This window comes from Pristis pectinata, chromosome 7 (genome assembly GCF_009764475.1).
Source record: "Pristis pectinata isolate sPriPec2 chromosome 7, sPriPec2.1.pri, whole genome shotgun sequence".
Taxonomy (NCBI): Eukaryota; Metazoa; Chordata; class Chondrichthyes; order Rhinopristiformes; family Pristidae; genus Pristis; species Pristis pectinata.
Genome location: NC_067411.1, coordinates 52,449,027 through 52,461,128, shown reverse-complemented (window position 1 = coordinate 52,461,128; position 12,102 = coordinate 52,449,027). Strand labels below are relative to the sequence as shown.

Genomic DNA, 12,102 nt, shown 5'->3' with positions numbered 1-12,102 from the left:
CCCTCCACCCTAACAGTCACATGCAGACCCTGAACTCTTGACATCAGACATTTAGAAGCCTCCCACTTGGAGGGTGCTCCTTTCCCTGCAAACAATCTCACCCAATCAACCTCTGCAAGATCTCACCTAATGGCTCCAAAATTTGCTCTTCCCCAATTCAGGACTCTAACCTGTGAACCGCTCATATCCTTCTCCATAAATATTTTGAAACTAATAGAATTATGGCTCACTGACAGACACTTCTGCCACTTGCCCTACCTCATTCCCCAGGAGGAAGTCCAGTGTCGCACCCTCTCTGGTATGTCCCTCTATGTATTGATAAATATATATTTAACTCATGGGAAACCACAGATTAATCATTCACTTGTGTGAACTATTCGGTAACCATTGGTAGATAGAGGACTGAAGAACAGACATTTCATCCAAATGCTCCAAAACAGCAAACATAAAAGCAAAACCTGACCTGGACACTTGTATCTGATTTCAATGCTGTTGCACATGGAGATTCGGAGTAACCGAGTAAAGCTGGTGGACAGAGGGGAGAAGAGCAGAGATGGGGAAAGTAGGAAGCAATTAATACATCTCAATTTGGAGTGGGGCAGAGGGAACTAGGAGTGGGGTGGAGAGGATGGGGAGTGTGGAAGCGGAGGAGTGGGGGCAGAGGGAACTAGGAGTGGGGTGGAGAGGATGGGGAGTGTGGAAGCGGAGGAGTGGGGGCAGAGGGAACACACAGAAGTGGTGGAGGAAATGCATAGAGGCAAAGAGAATGTGGAGTACGGAGGAGGAAAGAGGGAGGAGGGAGGGAATGTGGAGTGGGGTGGAGGTGGAGGTGGAGTGGAGTATCTGTGGACGCAAAGGGAGAGTCGATGTTTTGGATCATGACACTGCATTTTGAAATGTTGACTGTCCCTTTGTCTCCACAGATGCTACTCAACCTGCTGTGTTCCTCCAGCAGTTTAACTTTTGCTACAGATTCCAGCCTCTGCGCTCTCTTGTGTCTCCATTTTAAGAGAAAAATTGATTATGTCATGACACCAATTTGCGTTTCAAAGTGATGTTCCTGTGGAGTTAACTTCTCGTTTAACTCCTCTTTAAAGTGCAGGGTATAATCCATGGGCAGTTGAAGTTACCAGTTTTCACAAGTGAAGTGCATTCTTTTGAGGATTTCTATTGTCCCACCTGCCTGCAAACCACTGATATATGGGCCAATAAGGTATCCCAATTGCACAGACTCCTGGGCCTCCTTCTAAACCCAACTATAAAAGAAAATCAATGAACTTCAGATGCTGGAAAACTGAAATAAAAACAGAAAATGCTCCAGATAGTCATCAGGTAGACAACATCTGTGGGAAGAAAAACGGAACTAATGTTTCATTTTGAAGACCCTTTGTCAGAACTGAAACAGTAACAGCATGCTCTCACCACAGATGCCTGACCTGCTGAGTGTTTCTAGCATTTTCAGTTTTTATTCTGAAAGTATTAAAACTACATTATGGCTGACGGGGCCAACAAGTTTGGCTCTATTGGGAGCAATCTGATCTAAAATCAAAATTATGGGTATCAAATTCTCTTTGAAAATACACTGTGAGCACTTTGGGGCATTTTACTACATTTAGAATCCTATGTAAGTACAAGTTGTGTCCAAGCCCTGCTGCAGGATTTTAGTTCAGGGTGTTCAATGTAACCTCAATGATGCAACACTGGGAAAAACATCCATGAGATGTTAAATCAAAGGGTCATTTAACTGGGCATAGGAATAGAAAATGTCCCATAGTGCCACTAAAGAATAGCAAAAGAGTTCTGGAAGTATTCCTCCTTTAACCACCATAACTATCACAGACTATCTATATTTCTACTGTGAGTTTCTTGAAGAATGAAAATTAACTGCTGCAGACGCTTCCAGGACAATTTTATATTGGCAAAAAGGTCTTTCGCTGATGCAGAGCTCTCTCACCAGGTCTGCTTCAGCAGCTAGTGGCTGTGGCGATACACAATAAAACTGTTCACATTTTGACACTATGCAATATCTCTCAGAAAGATCATATTGATAGAGCAAGTACCAAAAGCTAATACCCCCCATTTGTCATTTGAAAGAAAACATGTACACAGTAAGAATCAAATAACAGCCTCCACAGCTTAAAGCATAACAGTTTGAAAAAGATATTGCAATTCTGCCATGCTCTTCTAAAATGCCCAAACAGTGCAATGTAGGACTGTATTCACAAGTACCATCTACAAAGCTCACAACAATGACTCACCCAGTCTATTCCAATCACACCTTTCAGATCCACGACATCTACTCGCAAGAAAGTCAAGAGCAGCAGGCACATAGGAGCACAGCTGCTTGCAGGTTCTTCTCCAAGTTGCACACAACCCTGAATTGGAAATAAATCACTGTTCCTTCATCGTCATTGGGTCTAAATCCGGCAACTCCTTAAAAAGCACTGTGGGAGTAACTTCTACAAAAGGAATATACCTGTTCAAGAACCAGCTTCCCAAGGACAATTCTGGATGAGAAATAAATGCTTGCTTTCCAATAATGTCCACACCCCTTGAATAAAAAAAATCTTATAATCAATCTTAAGTTCTTTTGAGCTAGCTCACCTGATCTTAGCTGGAGCAGGAATGGAGCATTCTAACAGTTGGAACCAGCATACTGCCAGCAGAATGGAAAGAATATCAGTAAAGTGCCCATTCCAGAAGGCAGCACTGGGCTTAGCTTTGATGTTTGAGATCAGCTCTCTGGCAACACATGAGGAATGGCAGGTCAGAGTGAAAATGGAGTGCATAATAGATCACCAGGCAATGCCGGCAGCATAACCTGGGATAAAGCATATTTTTTCCACAGTGTCTCCGAGATCACCAGGCCAACACCCACTGAAATTCTGCAGTTTGGCAGTCAACTGAAGCAGCATCTGCCATCACAAAGAACAACTTTACAAAAGGAAATTAATTCCAGCTGACTGCCTTGCTCCACATTTTATGAATAATTATCTGCATCTTTTACAAAACATCATCAGAAGTGACTGCCTCTAACAATTCAAAAAACATTAAATAAACTAAGTTAAGCATACTTTTGATCTAAATGGAATTGAAAGGTAAATGCCACTATTTGAGAAAAGATGAAGGCCAAGTTAAAATCAGCCACTCTGTCCTGAGATGATGGAAATATCCACTGCCTCACGTTTTTCTCTTCCCCTCGTGCAAAGATAAAGCCCTTCTCCTCTCCTTATTGATTTACTTTAGCTCTAAAATCAAGCCTTGCACCACCATGATTGCCTGTTGAACTGTCAAGTATGGTACTGCACCTGCTGAAATGGAAACTCAAAGCAAAGCTGCACAATCTGTATATCTGAAGTTCAATTTAGCTTTCAACGTAGTGGGGTAGGAACTCAAAGCAGCAAACTCCATGGCAGCAAAACACTTGTTCTTGATGAGTGAATGGGGTGTTCCAAATTACAAGGGAATTGATAAGAGAAATTCTAGCCACCTTTTGTGCTTTGGCCAATTAGTCATAAAGTCACAGAGCAATACAGCATGGAAACAGGCTCTTCGGCCCAACTTGTCCATGCCAACCAAGATGCACATCTAAGTTAGTCCCAATTGCCTGCAGTTGGCCCATAAACCTTCCTTATCCATGCACCTGTCCAAGTGTCTTTTAAACACTGTTATTATACCTGCCTCAACCACTTTCTCTGGCAGCTCGTTCCATGTATTCACCACCCTCTATTTGAAGAAGTTGCTCCTCAGGTCCCTTTTAAATCTTTCCCCTCTTACCTTAAACCTGTACCCTTTGGTTTTTGATGCCCTTTTCCTGGGAAAAAGACTATGTGAATTCACTCTATCTATGCCCCTCGTGATTTTATACACCCCTCAGTCTCCTACATGCTCAGGAATAAAATCCAAGGCTGCCCAACCTCACTCTATTACTCAGGCCTTCGAGTCCTGGGAACATTCTCATAAGTCTTCTTTGTAACATATCCAGCTTAATGACATTTCCTATAACAGGGTAACCAAAACTGTAACAATACTCCAAGTGCAGCCTCACCAACGCTTTGTACAACTGCAAAATAACACCCCAACTCCTGTACTCAATGCCAGTATGCCAAACGCCTTCTTCACCACCCTGCCTACCTGTGACACCACTTTCAGGGAACTATGTATGTACCCCTAGGTCCCTGTTCTACAACACTCCCCAGGGCCCTACCATTCACTGTGACAGACTTACCCTGGTTTGACTTGCCAAAATGCAACACCTCACACTTATCTGTACTAAACGCCATTTGCCATTCCTTGGCCCACTTACCTAGCTGATCACAATCCCCCTATAATTTTTGATAACCTCCTTCACTGTCTATGATACCACCTATTTTAGGTGTCATCAGCAGAATTATTAACCACTTACTGTGGCTGCTCCAAAATCTGCTACCAGTTTCCTAGATCATGGGAAATAGATGAATTATATTTCTATTCCAAATAAAATTAAACTGGATTTTGGTTATCCCTCCAAGTGTCCAGACAAAAGATTAAATAGTAGTGGATATGTGGAATCCTCTCACGCAAAAGCCACGTCAGAGCAGCATAGTATTTAAGAGTTAAAAAGTAGCCCTGCAATTCTGTTTAGTTTCTTTAAAGCTGAAACAGTGGAGAAAATCCTTTAACTACAAGCAAGGCCCTGCATAATTCTGGGGCACTGCTTCTTGTGAGGAGATGCTGTCAGAAATCAGCAGCTTCTGAAAATATGAAAATACAACTTTTTCCAGCAGAGTTATTCAGTAATTCTAAACACACCTGTTAGCAAAATCAATTTCATGGTAAAAGGACAATGGCCAATGCAGACAATCACAAAAAAATTAAACTAATACATATGAGAAAATGAAGGGCTATTAAAAGCAAAAGCCTTCCACTTTTGCAGTTATTTCAGGCAATGGCACAACTCTGTCTTGAAAAGTAATGTCATAAATTAACCAGAGAGGTCAAGTTGGAAGCTGGAATTGATGTGCCACCAAGGCAACATATTTACAATTTTTCTGCAGAGTTGACTGTGAAAAATGACCTCTAAACATCCTCAAAAAATCCTGTAGTCTTCCATGTTAAAAAGGGAATTCAGCTTACTCAATATGGATCAGCATTTCTGTTTATCATTATTTAATTATACTTCTGAGCAAAACACAGCACTCTGGTGAAAAATATTTACGTTTATGAAACACATAATCATATCCCCCACAAACTAGGCTGCAGCCATGGCTGGATGAGTAGCACTCTCACTAAGGTTCAGAAGGTTGTTGGTTCAAGTGACATTCCAAAAAAGCAAGTACAAAAGAGCAGATGGATTTCCACTGCACTCAAGAGGGAGCATTACACTGTCAAAAACATCTTCCAGTTCTACAGCACTTTCAACGTAAGTGTCATAGATGATTAAGGAACTAAAAGAAAGTATAAACCACTATTGTGGGTGTTGCCATTTGGATGCTGTGCTAAACTATCTGACCTCTCAGATGGACATGAAAGAACTTGTACATTATCTTGCACAAGAGCAGGGAAGTAATCCCCAGTTTCTTGGGGCAATATTTATATATCACTAAGATTATCTAGTTATTGGTATGTTGCTGTGGTAATATGGGACACTAGTTAGATTGTTACCTAGTGATGACTTTCAATGGAACCAGATGGCAATTTAGTGTGGTTATTTATTTAACTTGGTTGTTGGTTCATGTATAACCTTTAGTTATACATGAAACATTAAAGGATGCATTGTGCTCACTAGAGCCCAAAAGATAAATTGAGATGAAGGAAATTTGGAAAAGACAGGTTTATGGGCAAGCTGAATACTGCCAAATATTCTTCTATGACTTATCCAAGTTAAAGTTTGCCTACAATTTGTGGTTGTAATGAAAGTAAAACTGTGTTTTACGTCATTAATCTGTGAAATTAACAACAATCAGAAACCTGCATATGCACATTAAAATACAGAAATTCAAAAGTGATTCCATTTTCTAAAGATGGTAGAGCAGGCTAATTAGATACACAATTGGCGTGATGGTGGAAGGTTGTTATTCAGACTGGAGGCTCGTGCCTCATGGGTTGGTGCTGGGCCCATTGTTGTTTATCGTCCATATCAACTATTTATTTAAGAATGTACAAGCCATGGTTAGTAAGTTTGCAGATTGACATCAAAATAGGTGGTATAGTGGGCAATGTAGAAAATTATCAAAAATTGCAGGGGAATCTTGATCAGCTGAGTAAGTGGGCTGAGGAATGGCAAATGGAGTTTAATTCGGATAAGTGCCTTCGATGTTGCATTTTGGAAGGAAAAATCAAGGTAGAACTTTTATATTGAATGGAAGGGCCTGGGTACTGTTGAAGAACAGAGGGACCTTGGAATACAGGTGCATACGTCCCTTAAAGTGGAGTAACAAGTAGATAAGGTAGTGAAGAAGGCTTTCGGCACGCTCACCTTCATAAGTCATTTTTGAAGCAGATGGGGAAGCACTTTTAAAGCACTGAGTATTAAAGTTGGGAGGTCATTGTGCAGTTGTACAAGACGCTGGTGAGGCCACACTTGGAGTACTGTGTTCAGTTTTGGTCACCCTGCAATAGGAAAGATGTTATTAAACTGGAAAGAGTGAAGAAAAGATTTACAAGGATGTTGGCAGGACTTGAGGGACTGAGTTATAGGGAGAGGTTGGACAGGCTATGACTTTATTCCTTGGACTGTAGGAGACTGGGAGGTATTGAGGTATATAAAATCATGAGGGACATAGCTAGGGTGACTACATCTAGTCTTTTTCTCAGTCTAGTTCCCAGAACTAGAGGGCAAATCTTTAAGGTGAGAGGGGAAAGACTTAATGAGAACTTGAGGGGCAAATTTTTTTACACAAAGAGTGGTATCGATGTGGAATCAACTGCAGAGGAAGTGGTTGAGGCAGGTACAATAACAACTTTTAAAAGACGGTTGGACAGGTACATGGATTGGAAAGGTTTAGAAAGTTATGGGCCAAACACTGGCAAATGTGTGGCTGAGAAGTTGGTGCAGGAGGGAGGGTTTTAGATTTTTGGATCATTCGGATATCTTCTGGGGAAGGTGGGAACTGTACAGAGAGGACGGGTTACACCCGAACCTGAAGGGGGCAAATATCCTTGCGGCCAGGTTTGCTAGGGTGGTTCAAGAGGGTTTAAACTAGATTGCAAGGGGGAAGGGAACCGGAGGAGTAGATCAGAGGAAGAAGGGGATGGGGAAAAGTCAGATCTGACAGGTAGAGAGGCTTTGAGGAAGGAGAAGCAGAGTACAGGCTATAATAGTAAGGTGAATGGGCTAAAGTGCATTTACTTAAATGCGAGAAGCATCAGGAATGAGGGAGATGAACTGAGAGCTTGGAATAGTACATGGGACTATGATATTGTGGCTATTACAGAGACATGGCTGACATCAAGGCAGGAATGGATATTGAATATTCCTGGTTTTCAGTGTTTTAAAAGGGATGGGGGGTGTGGGGAGAAAAGGAGGAGGGGTGGCGATACTGGTCAGGGACACTGTTACAGCTGCAGAAAGGGTGGATAATGTAGAAGGATCCTCTCTAGAGTCAGTATGGGTGGAAGTTAGGAACAAGAAAGGGGCAGTTACCCTTCTGGTAGCAGTGGGGATACTGAGGAGCAGATTGGGAGGAAGTTTTTGGAAAGATGTGAAAATAACAAGGTTATTATAACGGGAGACTTCAACTTTCCAAATATTGATTGGTACCTACTTAGTGCCAAGGGTTTAGACAGGGCGCAGTCTGTTAGATGTGTCCAGGACGGATTCCTGACACAGTTTGTTGACAGGCTGACTAGAGGGAATGCCATATTAGATCTAGTTTTAGGTAATGAACCGGGACAGGTGACAGATCTATCGGTGGGTGAGCATTTGGGGGACAGTGACCATTGCTCCATAACCTTTAGAATGGTCATGGACAGGGATAGGAGCAAAGAGGACGGGAAGATATTTAATTGGGGAAAGGCAAATTATGAGGTTATAAGGCGAAAACTTGGGAGTGTAAATTGGGGTGACATTTTTGAAGGGAAATGTACTATGGAGATGTGGTCGATGTTCAGGGATCTTTTGCAGGATGTTAGGGATAAATTTGTTCCGGTGAGGCGGAGAAGGAATGGTAGGGTGAAGGAACCGTGGGTGACGGGAGAGGTGGAACAACTAGTTAGGAAGAAGAAGGCAGCATACATAAGGTGTAAGCAGCAAGGATCAGACAGGGCTCGTGAGGAATATAGAGTAGCAAGGAAGGAACTTAAGAGAGGGCTGAGGAGAGCGAGAAAGGGACATGAAAAGGCTTTGGCAAGTAGGGTTAAGGAGAATCCCAAGGCTTTTTTCTCGTACATGAAGAGCAGAAGGATGGCTAGGGTAAAGGTAGGTCCATTAAAGACAAAGGTGGGAAGCTGTGCCTGGAAGCTGTGAAAGTGGGTGAGGTTCTCAATGAACACTTCTCTTCAGTATTCACCAAGGAGAAGGGTCTTGATGATGCTGAGGACAGTGTTGGTAAGGGTAATGTTCTAGAGTATGTAGATATTAAGAGAGAGGATGTGTTGGAGTTGTTAGAAAATATTAGGACAGATAAGTCCCCAGGGCCTGAGGGATTTTCCCCAGGCTGCTTTGTGAGGCGAGGGAGGAGATTGCTGAACCGCTGGTTAGGATCTTTGAGTCTTCGTTGTCCACGGGGATGGTACCGGAGGATTGGAGGGTGGCGAATGTTGTCCTCTTATTCAAGAAAGGTAGTAGGGATAGTCCAGGGAATTACAGACGGTGAGCCTTACATCTTTGGTGGGTAAGCTGTTAGAAAGGATTCTAAGAGATAGGATCTATGAGCATTTAGAGAATCATGGACTGATTAGGGACAGCCAGCATGGCTTTGTGAAGGGAAGATCTTGCCTCACAAGCCTGATAGGGTTCTTTGAGGAGGTGACCAGGAAGATTGATGAGGGTAGTGCAGTGGATGTGCTCTACATGGATTTTAGTAAGGTGTTCAACAAGGTTCCGCATGGTAGGCTTCTTCAGAAGGTCAGAGGCCCAAGGGATCCAGGGAGGCTTGGCCATGTGGATTCAGAATTGGCTTGCCTGTAGAAAGCAGAGGGTTGTGGTGGAGGGAGTGCATTTGGATTGGAGGGCTGTGACTAGTGGTGTCCCACAGGGATCGGTTCTGGGACCTCTGCTTTTTGTGATATTTATTAACGACTTAGATGTGGGGGTGGAAGGCTGGGTTGGCAAGTTTGCAGATGACACAAAGATTAGTGGTGTTGTGGATAGTGTGGAGGGCTGTTGAAGCTTACAGAGGGATATTGATAGGATGCAGAGCTGGGCTGACAAGTGGCAGATGGAGTTCAATTCAGAGAAGTGTGAGGTAGTACACTTTGAAAGGACAAACTCCAAGGCAGAGTACAAGGTAAATGGCAGGCTTCTGGGCAGTGTAGAGGAGCAGAGGGATCTGGGGGTTCATATCCACAGATCACTGAAAGTCGCCTCACAGGTAGATCGGGTATTTAAGAAAGCTTATGGGATGTTAGCTTTCATAAGTCGTGGGATCGAGTTTAAGAGCCGCGAAGTGATGATGCAGCTTTACAAAACTCTGGTTCAGCCACACTTAGAGTACTGTGTCCAGTTCTGGTCGCCTCATTATAGGATGGATGTGGAGGCGTTGGAAAGGGTGCAGAGGAGATTTACCAGGATGCTACCTGGATTAGAGTATGGATTATGAGGAGAGACTAAAGGAGCTAGGGCTGTTCTCATTGGAGAGAAGGAGGATGAGGGGAGACATGATCAAGTTATACAAGATATTGAGAGGAATAGAGTGGACAGCCAGCACCTCTTTCCCAGGGCGCCAATGCTCAATACAAGAGGGCATGGCTTTAAGGTAATGGGTGGGAAGTTCAAGGGAGATGTCAGAGGGAGGTTTTTCACCCAAAGAGTGGTTGGTCCATGGAATGCGCTGCCTGGGGTGGTGGTGGAGGCTGATACGTTGGTCAAGTTCAAGAGATTGTTAGATAAGCATATGGAAGAATTTAAGATAGAGGGATATGTGGGAGGAAGGGGGTTAGATAGTCTTAGGTGTGGTTTGAAGGTCGGCACAACATGGTGGGCCGAAGGGCTTGTATTGTGCTGTATTGTTCTATGGTTCTATGGTTCAAATGGGACTAGCTTGGATGGGGCATTTTGGTCGGCATGGACCAGTTAGGCCGAAGGGCCTGTTTCTGTGCTGTATATCTCTATGACTCTAAAGGTCTATGATATTTCAAGTTATTACCTTAATCCCATCATTACTTCACTCCTCAAAAAATGTTTAAGAGGTTGTAAAAAATGATGCCTTTTTGTTCCTAGATTATTTTCTTATTTTCTGTTTGATTGAGTCTGCCCCAACCAGAAGCCCTGGATGAACCAGGAGATTCATAATCTGCTGAGGTCTAGATCTGTGGCATTCAGAGCTGGCAATCCAGAGTCATATAAGAAGTCCAGGCATGACCTCCAGAAGGCCATTGCAAGCGCAAAGAGGCAATTTAGGACTAAATTGGAATCACAGATGGAATTTCGACAGCTGTGGCAGGGCTTGCACAATATTATGTCCTACAAGGCGAGATCAGTTTTAGCACAAGTGGCAACAATCCATCACTCCTGGATGAGCTCGATGCTTTTTATGCACGCTTTGATAGGAAGAACTATGACACACTCCACACAAGCCCCCACACCTCTGGATGACCCTGTAATCTCCATCTCTAAGGCCGACATCCAGGCATCCTTCAAGAGAGTGAATCCATGACAGGTCCAGACGGTGTACCTGGCCAAGTACTAAAGATCTGTGTGGACCAACTGGCTGGAGCATTTATGGACATATTCGATCTCTCGCTTCTGCAATCTGAGTTTCCCCATCTACTTCAAAAAGGCATCTATTGTACTGGTGCCCAAGAAGATTGTGGTGACCTGCCTCAATGACTATCTTTCGGTTGAGCTTACATCAACCGTAATGAAATGCTTCAAGAGGTTGGTAATGGCGCAAATCAACTCTTGCCTCAGAGATGACCTGGATCCACTTCAATTTGCCTACTGCCATAACAGGTTAACAGCAGGGGCAATTCCTCTGGCTCTTCACTCTGCTGTGGACCATCTGGACAACAGGAACTCACATGTCAGGCCACTGTTTATCAACTACAGCTTGGTGTCAAACAATCATCTCATCTAAATTCATCATCAAGCTTCAAGATCTGGGCCTCTGTACCTCCCTCTGTAACTAGATACTCGACTACCTCATTGGGAGACCTCAATCAATGACAACTGATAACAACATCTCCCCGCTGACTATCAACACAGGTACATCTCAAGGCTGTGTGCTTAGCCCCCTGCTCTAGTTTCTATACACACTTGGTCATGTGGCTATGCACATCTCCAATGCCATATACAAATTTGCTGATGACACCACTGTTGTTGGACGAAATACGGGTGGTGATGAATCAACTTACCGGAGTGAGACAGAACACCTGGTTGAGTGGTGCTGCAACAACAACCTCTCACTCAACGTCAGTAAAACTAAAGAGCTGATTGTTGACTTCAGGAAGGGGAAAGAGGGCGAACATGCACAAGTCTACATTGGGGGATTAGAGGTGGAAATGAGGAAGTAAAGGGTTAAAAAACTGTGACTGACTGTATCTATACATATAGCTGATGGAAAAATAACTTGCAAGCAAGAGCAGGCAAGCTACTGACTCAAGCTAGGTGATAATTGCTGTGTCCGGGACCTTGGTGGCAGGGCCAATATACGAGACGATAAGGGTGGTGGGTGTAATAAACAGACTGGAGGAAGCTTGTTTTAAACAATGAGGGTGAGACCTGTCTTTGAATCTCTTGATTATAACTCAATTATGTTGGACAATAGGTGTGATGTCTGTCTTTGGTTCTCTGAGGCCTGACCGAAACTTGTGGAGCTGAATTCATTAAGTGTGCGTGACAATATCTGTATAAATTACTGCCTGCTGCTTTGGACTGCGGAGACCTCCGATAAAGACTCTACATGAGAGTTTGAGGAGAATTCTCCCGCAGTATACTGCTAATAAACGCGCTTTATCAAATCA

General features: G+C 43.3%; 1 protein-coding gene across 1 annotated transcript in view; it reads right to left on the bottom strand.

Moving 5' to 3' along the window:
- Nucleotides 1–12,102, bottom strand: part of LOC127572979 (MOB kinase activator 3B) — a 68,737-nt gene that overhangs the window by 53,751 nt on the left and 2,884 nt on the right. Inside the window, exon 2 of the mRNA XM_052020725.1 lies at nt 2,259–2,375. The gene's annotated coding sequence lies outside the window, so the exon portion shown is untranslated. The remainder of the gene's footprint in view (nt 1–2,258; nt 2,376–12,102) is intronic.